Here is a 13,075-nt window from a genome sequence, read left to right as displayed (position 1 = left end):
GGGGGGTAACTTTAATTTCTTAAATGGCATCCCCTATTTTTTATTGCAGATTCGGATTCTACGGAAAAAAAACATGTAGAATTTGTCTGGTACATTTTTTTCCATTGACGTTAGAGGCGTTATAATAAACGAAATTTAATTTTCCTTTCACTTAAGATTTACCAAAATATTTGATGAAATCTGCTTTAAAATCAATGCAAACAAAAAATTTTTTCAATTAGTTTTTAAAGTAAATGCTCAAAATAATTGCCTTCAATTTCAGTGCACTTATTAATTCGCATTTCGAACGACCAAACACAACTGAGAAGTTCGTCTTCTAGAATTTCAGCACAATCATTTCTGTTGCGAACAATCATATTCTCACGTGTTGTTGGTACTCGTTTATAAACTTTGTCTTTAAGATAGCCCCATAAAAAGGAATCTGGTGAAGTGAGATCTGGTGATCACGCAGGCCAGTTCACCGTGTTAGGGCTTGTGTAGAAGACAGAATATCCGATAATTATGCTCATCTATTAGTTCAATTATTTGTATTCTACATAAGCCTAGACTTAAATCTGTGATTAGTATTTAAGGAACCCGTGTGCTGCGCTTATGAACGTTACTCGTTTTTTAGTCACTCTTGTCCGTATGACCAGATGTTGGTACAGTTAAATTTGGGTTTATGCAAATTCGTTTTTTTCTTAAAACTTTATTACATATATTGAAGCGAGTACACTGAAGCAAACTTAATGATTAACTTGCATCTGGGCGATCTAGTATTTATAATTAAAGATACTGCTGAGCTAGATTCAGCTACATCGTACAAGATGAATCATAAAAAAATAACAAGGATCATGGAAGTGACCATATAACTGTACGCATTTCGTTTGAACTAAAAACTAAGTGTGTAATAAACCTTCTCGCCGTCCTTTTATGCGTACCAGAATTTAGGCACGTTCTCGTTTCTGGTGTCCATCGCCCTCCAATAAACCCTTAATTATGCTGTTAAAGATAGTTAAGGTACAAGGACAGATCTAGGAGAAGTACCGATGATGACCTCTTACTTTTTAGTACGCCTATGTACGCTTACCATTTACTCTAGTATTTAAACTTTTGCAAGAAGAAAAATTGCTCTCTTCTTGTGCGTCTTCGTCGACTCTTAACTCTGTACTTTGTGCATTACACGTACGCGAATGCTTTATTCACGGTTCTTACACACGTTTAATTAATATACTAGTTAACTTATCACGGAAAGTTGTTACTCCTTTTGCTAAATTGCTCGAAATTGTTGATAAACAATAAACCTTAATTACAGTTAATTTAATTTTTTGTTTTATTTTTATTATTATATAATTATAATTAATATAATTAAGTTTTTTGTTTTCTTCATTTGCACAAACACGGTGTCTCTGAGACCGCGAACTCAGGGTGGTCCTTCGCAATCATCCAGTCCATTGCTAACTAGACGTATTAAGAATTTGGCCACGTTTAATCAACATTTTATTACCATAAATCCATGAATAAATACGCCGGGCTAGCTCTATCGATCCAACGATCACTGAATACATCATTAAGGACTTCTCGTGCTACCATTGAATTGTATACTGAACAACTATTATGCTGAAACCATGTGATGTACCTCACTTCTAAACTCAAGTCTTCAAAAAAATCTATAAATCAATATTCATAATTTAGATAAATCTAACTGAGTAAAATTAGTTGTTTCTTCAAGTTATTCCTTTTTTTATACGTTTAAATCAAAAACGCAAAGAAATAAAAATGTGTTATTTTTATTTATCCCCGACAACACGTGAAAATAAGATTTTTTAACCCTCCGTTAGTCGCATGAGTATTAATAACATCGTAAGTCGTGCTGTATCTTATAGATACATGTAGGTTTTTTTCCGTTGTCTAGGGGTTTATGATTTGGAGAGTTTCGGTAATGGTGTGTTAGGGATAGTTATTGACCTTTCAATGATAGCCGCGTTAACTTAACGATACGAATATATTGTATAAAACTTAGCACACATTTACAAAAGCGCGGGCACGACTCCTGAGTCTTCAGTCCACGAGGAAGCCAGGAAAAAGAGAGCGATCCGCCTTCTCCCTAACCTTAAGTATTAACATCCATAGTCGTAAACCATGAGCGTACCATGTCTAAACAATACTTAAAGGCATCAGGACAGCCCTCCGCATGGAGCCGTTGCGTCCACATCTGGCACCCAGCCCTTGGCGAAGACTTCGCCAAAGGGAATCAGCATTGCACTTCCCATGCCAACAGAGCGTCGTGGAAAAAATTTAGGGTACCGGATGACGCCAATCATGGGCGTATCTTAAGGGTAAATCGCCCTCGTGCCCCATTTCTTAATCCTAACTTACAGAATAATATTAACAAGCTATGTACAACTAAGCGGTCTGATAAGCGGATCCCACATACATGTAACAAATTATTGTTTTTATTGGACATATTTACTTAAAAAGTCAATAAATAGGTTTTATTTACACATTTTTATTAATATAAATTCATAACATTCATTAACTAAATTAATTCAAAACATGTTATATAAGATAGAGATTAAAAAAAAACTACTCATTGTCAGGAATATCACTATATACTTCCATATTCAAACAGTTGTGGCATATTGTGTTTGCATGTAATTTTAAACACAAATGCACGCCACATTTTTGACGGCTATCAAAGTAAGTGAATTTTTTTAATTTAAATAACAAGACTGACATCTTTTTTTTTTTGTTTATGTCAGTTGATGTGTTAGCCTCGAGTAAAGCTTCTCTTGCTACTGGAGGTGTTTTGGACTGCATGTATTCTTGAAACATATTTTTGATGTTCCTTGGCAAATTTGTCATCTATGCTCTTCTTCTTAGTTGTTGATCTAACAGTACTAAGCCCAATTTTTATTGATATTCTCACCGAGAACAAAATTCGTTTTGATTTCTCAAAAAAATTACTCTAAATATACCTAGATACTTGCAACATGGACCACATGAAAAAATATCACCACGGGCTACCTCTTAGTAGATCTCTCAACGTTGTATGTAACACAAAGTTTGTCTACGACATCGACTCAAGACTTTGTTGAATTGTAAAATTTAATGATTTCAGATTTTTTGTCCGTATCGCGTGCAACTTCACTGAAACCAATGTGCACACTGGAAAGAAAAGCAACTGTTTTTCCTCTCTTTGGAACATATGAAACTAAAGTTTAGTTTTTTTGGTAGCCAAAAATACTTTCAAATTGTTGACATCCCGAGGCAGACACAAATGCACTCGAAATTTCTCTTTTGTTTTTCCTAATTGTTCCGACAAACGAAAGTTTTTTTCTTTTCTAAGTTTCTTACTAATTATAAACTTGTGAACCAATTGTTAGCTGTTATATTGCGACCAGATCCAAAAATTGGCTCTGCCAGTCTCATAACCACATCAGCCGAAGAATTGCTCTGTCTAAATGCTCCCTTTGGTTGTTGCCACAATAAATCTCCATATTTGCGGTTTAAAATAATTTTGCATCACTTAGACAGAATATCTTTATGACATATTTATTAAGTTTTGAAGGTATGTACTGTCTAAAGTCACACCTTCCACGAAATCCAGGTAGCATTTCATCTATTGTGACATTCTGTCCAAGATAATAATGTATTTTACAATTTTCAATAAAATGGGTAAAGAGATTTCTAACCGCTACAAATTTATCAGTGGCACGTCGTTGTTCTCTAGTCTGCTTATTGTCAAATCTTAGATATCTCATTAAGAATCTATGTAAATCATTTTTCAGACATTACCGTTCTAAAAATATCAATTTCTAGTCCATTAGAATCGCAGAAATCGCCTAATGTCGATATCCTCCTCGAAAGACTCTTGCTAAGTATAGTCGCCCTAAAAATGCTTGAATTTCTATAATATCTGTTGGCGGACAATTTCCAATTTTTTTGTATTTTGTCTTTTGTCTTTGTAAAATCTATATAATGATTTGTATACTCCACTATTGTAGTTAGTATATATATTGTTACTAAAAAAGAGATTCCAACATTCAATTTCTGTTTTGGACTTCAATGCGATTTGGTCAATAATTCCCGGTACTTTTACCATAATATTATGTCGACACATACGTATTGGTTTGAAAGAAATTTTATTCCACTACGTCCCATCTTTACTTAGAATTATAAACAATCCTCATAAATATAATACATACAAAAATATTTTTTATTTACCAAGAAAATAGTCTCCTTGTTGATTTTCTGGTTCATATTAATCGGTAATGATCTCATGATCTATCTCAGAATCTATTGATCTAGTTTCTATGTAGTCCCCTATTTCGGAATCGTCGGATTCGTCAAAGTCTTCTTGAAGGAATTTGATCGGGTCCTTTCTCGTCAACAAAAGCTAGGCGATTCAGATTTTCAACGTACTGTGCATCATTTAGGTCAAATATTCTTTTACTCATCTTTATCACTTGTAGAAATAATAAGTAAAGTCACTTATTCGGGGCGTCCTCAAACGTACGATACAAATTTTTTGGTGAAAGTTGTAATGGATCTTTTGAACACTAACTCAAGAATAACTTATAAAGTGTTGTGGATATGCCTGTCATAGAATCTATAGGTCTCAAATAATCGCAATTTTTATAAAAGCTAAAGAAAAATATTCGTTACAGGGTACCGTCTAGTGTTTTTCAGGATTTTAATGTAAATTCTTGTTAATTTAAGGTAGTTACGCATAGGATAATTTAGAATTAAAACGTGTAATCGTCGAGCACAACATCCTCGTGATACGCCTATGAGTGTCACTAGTTCGAAAGTAACTCCTGCTAAGTACAAGGTTTTTTCACCCATTATCCTTGGATAATAGATGAGTTAAGTGATGGAATTTACAGCGGTTTCTTTGTCGGGACTAGTACTAGGTTGCAATCACGATTACCTAAAGACCCAAAAAAGGGCAAATCGCGCCTCCCAAGCGTTAAGCTTTAACGCGGCAAGTAGTTATTGAACCAATAACTACCCCATAGTCTAAGTACGCCTATGGTTGTTCTCCAGTAGATGAGGTATTTAAGAATTTGCAACAGGAGACAGAGCTCTCTTGCAATCTTGCACCCCCGAGTCTTAGGGCCTTGCTCTTGGTTCTCAATTATCGGCTCACGTGTCCTCTTACTTGTTAAGTGTCTTCCGTAAATGAATCAGTGAAGTGGTTCTCGGAGGGCCGAGCGGAAATCCCGGAGGAAGTATCTGATTCCGACTGGTTGGTCTCAAGACGGACTCTTCGAAAGTATACAGTTGACACGCCGTAAAACAGTGAGTTTGGGAAGTGTTAGTGCTACATCCGGCAACAGAAAAGAGACACACAGGTTAGTTGTAGTTTACCTAACATAAGAACGGTATTGTACGATTAGTCTTAGGTTGTAGAGTGTGTTTATTCGTGAATCGTGGTACCAAGATGTTGATTAGACGTGGCCTAATTCTTGATACGTCTAGTTAGCAATGGACTGGATGCTTGCGAAGGACCACCCTGAGTTCGCGGTCTCAGAGACACCGTGTTCGTGAAAATAAAGAAAACAAAAACCCTTTTTTAACGGTAACGAAGGTTTATTGTTCACCAACAATTTCGAGTAATTTAGCAAAGAAATAACAACTTTTCGTGACAAGTTAACTAGTGTACTAATTAACCGTGTATAGGAACCGTGAGTAAAGTAATCGCGTACGAGTAACGTGCAAAGTACGGAGTTAAGAGTCGACGGAGACGCACAAGAAGAGCACGAATTTTCTTCTTGCAAAATCTTAAATACTAAAGTTAATGGTAAGCGTACATAGGCGTACCAGAAACTAAGAGGCCATCATCGGCACTTCTAGATTTGTCCTTGTGACTTGCCTAACTTTAACAATATAATTGGGTTTTATTGGAGGGCGTTTATGACCAGCATCAAGAACGTGTCTAAATTCTAGTACACACAAAAGGTCGGCGAGGAGTTTTATTACATAGTTAGTCTAAGATCAAACGAAATGCGAATCAACATCTGGTCATACGGGCAAAGTGGCAAGAGAAACGAGTAATGTCCATAGGCGTAGTACACGGGTTCCTTACATACTAGTCACAGATTTTATACTAGGCTTATGAAGAATACAACTTATGGGACTAATAAATTAAATTAATTATCGGATATTCTGTCCTCTACACAAGCCCTAACAGAGTGTTCTGTAGAGAATTTTCTTCCTTGTAATCCGGTTAATTTCGAAAGTTTCCTAGGTTAAGCTGTAAAAGTACGGTTAAGGGATCTTTTAGAAAAACAGGTGGTACCCCTTGATAAACAAAAATTATACGTGATACATTTTTTTCTATCATAAATAAATTCATTATACAGTAAAGAATGGCCTACGATAATTCAAGAAGCAACAAGCAAGGTTTTTTCGATTCGTTAAGAAGCGAAGGGGATGACTTTCCAAGTACCATTGAGGAAAGGGTAAGTGTGGCCGACAAGGCAGGAACAAGATTGGCCCAGACGACATTGGTGCCCTGCCCGCGACTTTCAAATGATTCCAAATTCCACAATAGAAAATCGCAATACGTCAACGCAAGGCTTTTTTCATGATATGCAACTCGGCGTGTCAATTAATGATAGTTATTCTTTAAAGTACTTGGGCCACGGCGACTCGAGTTAACGCAGTTCAAATATTTGGAAAGTGCAAGAGAATAGGTACCAAAGTGATAATATAACTTGTGAATTTCACAATATCTCAACACGGGGATTGCGGCATGTTTTAGAGCTTGGCGAGTCGATTAATGATAGTTATTTTTTTAGGTACTTCAGCCATGTCTGACCGAGTTAACGCAGTTCAAGTATTTGGAAAGTGCAGAAGAATGAGTAATAAAGTAATGATTTAACTTGTGAAGGTCACAATATGGCAACACAAGGTTTGCGGCATCTTATAGAGCTCGGCGTGTCTATTAATGAGAGTTATTCTTTTAAGTAATCGAGCCGCGTCGGCTCGAGTTATCGTAGTTTAAGAATTAGGAAAGTGCAAAATAATAAGTTATGATGTACCTCGAAAACTCCACAATATGTCAACATCAGGTTTGATGAATGTTATAGGGTTCGTCGTGTCGATTAATGGTAGTTATTCTTTTAGGTATTTGAGCCACGTTTGCCCGAGTTTTAACCATGCCAATGGCTATCCTGCGGTGCTCGCGCTCAGGGTGGCCAGTGCCTACAGAACGGCACCGACCGCAGCGGCATTGGCCAAAATACCTCCGATGCGAATTAGAATAGTGGAGAGGAGTATGATGTGCGAAGGTTGAGGCGATGTGAAGGAATGGGTAATGAGAGAATGGGAGAAGGATTGGGAAGGGTATGAGGGCTGAGTTAAAACCTTCATCCCCCGAATCCGGATTTGGTATGAGTGTGAGTGGAGTAAGAGCGGGTATGCGTTGTTGCAGGTATTTACCGGGCACGGTGTGTTCGGGAAATACTTGAAGCGCATCGACGTGGAGTGAAGTGCTTCCTGCTGGTTCTGCGATGCGGAAGAGGATACTCCGGAGCACATGCTTTGGGACTGTTCAGAATGGGAGGACTATCGTACGGAGGCTAGGGAGAGGGGACTCGACCTGAACCGAAACACGACAGGGAATGAATTGGTGAAAAGTGAGGGAAAGTGGGTAGAGTTTGAGGGCTTGATAAAGCAAATCTTGAAGGTTAAGATTGCGAGGGAGAACGAGAGGAAGAAGAGTAGGGTGCGAGGCCGTATCCGCACATAGTCCGGAGAGCAAGGAAGCCCCGATGTAATGCCGTAAGGCGGTTCCGGTGCAGAAGAAGGGAGATGGGTTTAGTGGACAGGCAGGCGACATCATGGTCAGTTGAATCCCACACTACCCGGCTGAGGAACAAGTCGGGTGTCTTAAGAAGATTACCACCTCCTCGCGAAAAAACAGCTTTACGAGATGTAGTTGAAAGCGGACCAAGGTCGAGGACGGACGTGCAGAAGTAAGCTCCGGAGAAAACAACATTTAGTTTTTGCACAATTAGCGTAACGCAGTATTTTTCAACGCTAAGTGAGAAAAATAGTGTTTTTGGTAGTGCGAAAACTGGAACAGTCAACGTGCTCAACTTGACGACATTTCGCGTAACTAATTTTTAGCGTACCGCTAATTTTTTAACGTTATTTTCTGTTTTAGCGTTAAGAGGTGGATTTGCGGAGTGTTCTCTCAGGTAGAGGTTCCTGCAGCTCTTCCCGGATATATGTATACAGGGTGTCCTGAAAATCAATGTCAAAAATGGTATCACGAGATTATTTGGGTCAAAACATAAAGATTTAGGTCAAAAGTTATTTGAAGAAAGTTTCTCGTTTAGATGCTATTGGCGATCAAAGTTCTAGAAAAAACACATACTTTTTGCTATATCTGGAGAATGCTTCAATGAATTCTAATGAATCCCATTGTGCCTTTATTCATTAGAACAGGGATTATTTTCTTGCAACATTCATGTCTTTTCGTAATGTGAAAGTGGTAAATTCTTAGCCATCTTCGTACAAAAATAATCAGAACTTTTCATTGGGTAGCTGCATCATGTCGTTTTTTTTTCTGATGATACATTAGCCCTTTCTCTAACTTTTCTATCTCTTGGAAATTTCTCGTACGGTTAACATTTCACGTCTAAAAAAATTATTTTCTTTCCTCATACAGAACAACAACTTACCATTCCATCGATAATTATCGATATTTGTCGATGTGAACACTAACGTCGCTTATCGAAAATATCATAAAAATTAATCAAAATTTTTTTCAAGTTTCTTTTGGGTCACTTTGAATATCTGCTATGATTTTTTTAATTATTGAATTTTTCATATTTATCGTTTTTTATAGATTATTTAAATTGTTTTTTTATTTTAAAATTTTTTTTATGAATTCAGTCTTTTGATCTATATACATATACAGGGTGTCCCAGAAACATTGGTACAAATTAGTACGAGATGAAACAGCGTTGAAAAATAATGCGGTTAAACCGAACATGTCTCATATAAAACTTGGTTATTTTAGATTTACAGGATGTTAAAATAATTATTATTGTTTTGTAATTTGTCGATAAATCTTACATTTTCCAATTTTTGGAGATTAAATTTTGAATAGGGGGGGTTTTGGGCACGACAAATTTATCTAAAATATCTATTTTTAACTAACATATAGGTGGCGCCACCTACGTCGTACATGTATTTGGAAAACTAATATAACTTTTTAAGAGAACCTCGTAGATTAATTTTTTGTATAAATTTGGATAGAGTAGACCCTGTTCCAAAGAAAAGATACACTTAAGAAAAGTACGTATCTGGAACAGTTTTCGAGATATTTTCGGGTACATTTTCCGGTACATATGCTATGTTTTCCTAGTAGTAATACTTTTTGATAGGCAGGCCATGATAATATTCCGGTGTAGTTTTGACAGTTGTTGATGCAACATATTTTGTTTCAAGTTTGACGTTTAAGTTATTTCTGATTAAAATTTATCTTTGAATAGGAATCATCTTTAATAATTTTTAGGCGACAGTTTCCGACCTTAAGTTCTCTTAGCATTTGAAAATGCCCCGACGTAATGAACTTACAAACCTTGAGATGAGAAATATGGTCTGTGTGTATGCTCAAACGAATTTTAGAAGTCGCCCCGCTGCTGGAAGATATTTAGAACTCTATCCCAACAATAGACAACCTGATCATCGAACTTTTAAACGATCTACGATAGATTGGGAGAAACTGGCCCTTTTAGTTCTAAACCAGATAACGGAAGGCAAAAAAAATGAACCGTGGACAAGGAAGAAGTGCTAGTTCGTATAATGGAAGATCCAGAGACCAACACTAGGCGACTGTCTGCTGCAACGGGTATCAGTAAATCTTCAGTATCCAGAATAATACGCAATGAAAAATTATATCCCTATCATTTCATTCCGGTGCAAAATTTATTGCCAGGAAATTATCAATTCAGAAAAGATCTTTGCTACTTCTTGCGCGAAAAACAAAATCAGAACCCACTTTTTTTCAATAAAATATTATTTACGGACGTGGCAATATTTACCCGGCGGGGGATATTCAATTGACGAAACAATCATTATGATGTGATGCAGCCTCAATTAGTGCGAGAACACCATTTTCAACATGAGTTTTTCATTAATGTGTGGTGTGGGATACTGGGAGACACGATTTTGGGACCAGTTGAACTTCCTCCAAGGCTAAATGGAGAACATTACTTAAATATTTTAAGGAATGATTTACCCTTATTTTTGGAAGATGTTCCTTTAAATGTTAGAAAGAGAATTTGGTTTATGCACGACGGAGCGCCTGTCCATTATCCTCTACAAGTAAGAGAATTTTTAAATATTAATTTTCCCCACCGATGGATTGGTCGGGGTATTAAACAATCTTGACCAGCACGAAGCCCTAACTTGAACCCACTTGACTTCTTTTTTTGGGGACATCTAAAATCTTTAATATACAAGGACATACCTAACAGCAGAGAAGAACTGTGGAATAACATTCAGAAAGGGGTAAACGAGATTAGAAATAAAAACGGAACTCTTTTCAGGGTGAGGCAAAATTTTAGATTAAGACTTAGAAAATGTATTGAAGTGGATGGCCAACATTTTGAAAATATACTTTAATGTGATTGTATTATTCTTTTTATTATTTTAGTATTGAAATTAAGTTAGGTAAGTTTCGGTTTAATTAAAATTAATTAAATAAAAAATTGGCAAATTAATTTATAATACATACTTTTACGATGAGTTTTTCACATATCATTAAAATACATTTTTTTTAGTATTTTAAGAACGACGCTACTTTTATAATTTGCTGTCAGCGAACTCATGGCATATGCACTTAAAAATGTACCCGAAAATATCTCGAAAACCGTTCGAGATACGTACTTTTCTTTGGAAAAGGGTCTACTCTATCCAAATTTATACAAAAAATTAATCTACGAGGTTCTCTTAAAAAGTTATATTAGTTTTCCAAATACATGTACGACGTAGGTGGCGCCACCTATATGTTAGTTAAAAATAGATATTTTAGATAAATTTGTTGTGCTCAAAACCCCCCCTATGCAAAATTTAATCTCAAAAACTTGCAATATGTAAGATTTATCCACAAATTACAAAACAATAATAATTCTTTTAACACCCTGTAAATCTAAAAGGACCAAGTTTTATATAAGACATGTTCGGTTTAACCGCATAATAATGCGGTTAACAACGCTGTTTCTTGTCCTACTAATTTGTACCAAGTTTCTGGAACACCCTGTATATTTAATATAATTTTTTATTTATTGGGTTGTCAGTGAATTTATGCATACCTATGTTATAAGTGGTATTTATATATTAAAGTTTCTTTGCTTTGAAGTTTCAGAAGAACTTAAGTAAAATGCAAGTTTTGGCGTAAAATATAAATATCTTAAATAGAAAGTATTAATTGTGTGTTGTAAATAGCGCGGGTTTTTAGTATAAATAAAATTTGTGCCAGCAGTTGCGGTTACACAAATTATGCAACGAAAGTTTATTGGGTGTAATTAATTTGTAAAGTTAGATTCAATATGATTGTATTAGGCGAAATTTTAAAGTTTGGGAAATTTAGAATTTAAACGAGACCAGTAAGGTTTAAGAAAAACTAGGATTAGATTCCCTATTATAAAAATTAAAGTATAAAACCTTGTTGGGTCCGTTACTGGGTGTGAGTCTCGCTCTCTTTCGTTTACTGCACTAGCGCCACTCTAGCGCTCTCTCTCTACCGCCGCCTAGACAGTACGTGGATCTTCCCGCATTGTCCGGCGACGTCGAGAAGGGTCAAGTCCTTCTAGACAACACGGCCAAGGTATATAAAAGGTCGCTGGGAAGTAGCACGCATTCATTCAGAGACAGAGTCAGATTAAGAGTGAGATATAGTATCGTGTTTCAAGTAAGAACGTTACAGTGCAGTGAATTGTTCTTTAGTTGTTAGTCGTTATTTGTATCATACCTTGGGTATTAAATAAATTAGCTCCCCAAACCCAACAATCTTAAATTATTAATTGTTAAGTTCTTGAAAATTAATAAAGATGACGGTATTTTAGTCTATTCAGAAGAACCTGCCCTGTGATTGATAGTCCACGATTTAATTTATTTATTAGGTGTACAACTTTGCTTCCGCCGTTTTTTTTCCGAATTTCGCGATTTTATTGTAAAAAACTAATTATACCTTTAGGATCCAAAGTATTGTCCATCGCTGGCCACTACTTTCTCCCATCTTTCGGGCAGCATACGAATCCCGTGTTGAAAAAATTGGACATCTTTTGAAGCGATCCACGATTCTATCCAATTTCTTACTTCTTCATAAGACCGGAAGTGTTGGTCAGCTAGCCCATGTGCCATGGATCGAAACAAGTGATAATCAGAAGGAGCTAGGTCAGGAGAATATGGCGGGTGGGGTAGGACTTCCCATTTCAATGTTTCCAAGTATTTCTTGACCACTTGCGCAACATGGGGTCGAGCATTATCGTGCTGCAAAATCACTTTATCATGTCTCTCGTTGTATTGCAGCCGTTTCTTTTTCAATGCTCGGCTCAAACGCATTAATTGGGTTCGATAAAGAGCACCTGTGATTGTTTCAGTTGGTTGTAACAGCTCATAATATATTACGCCGAGTTGATCCCACCAAATACAGAGCATGATTTTGGAACCATGAATAGACGGTTTGGCCGTCGACGTGGAAGCATGGCCGGGATATCCCCAAGTCTTTTTGCGTTTGGGATTATCGTAATGAACCCATTTCTCGTCCCCAGTCACAATACGATGCAGAAATCCCTTCCGTCTTTGCCTTGCAAGCAACTGTTCACAAGCGAACAGACGCCTGTCAATATCTCTTGGTTTCAACTCGTACGGCACCCAATATCCTTGCTTCTGAATCATTCCCATGTCTTTGAGGCGTTTTGAGATTGTTTGTTGAGTCACTCCCAATGATTGTGCCAATTCTTGTTGACTTTGACACGAGTCTTCGTCAAGTAATGCTTCCAAGTTCGCATCTTGGAAAACCTTCTTTCTTCCACCGCTATGTTGGTCTTCGACGTGAAAATCACCGTTC

The sequence above is a fragment of the Euwallacea similis genome, chromosome 1, assembly GCF_039881205.1.
Source record: "Euwallacea similis isolate ESF13 chromosome 1, ESF131.1, whole genome shotgun sequence".
NCBI classification, from domain to species: domain Eukaryota; kingdom Metazoa; phylum Arthropoda; class Insecta; order Coleoptera; family Curculionidae; genus Euwallacea; species Euwallacea similis.
Note: the sequence above shows the minus strand (reverse complement) of the source record.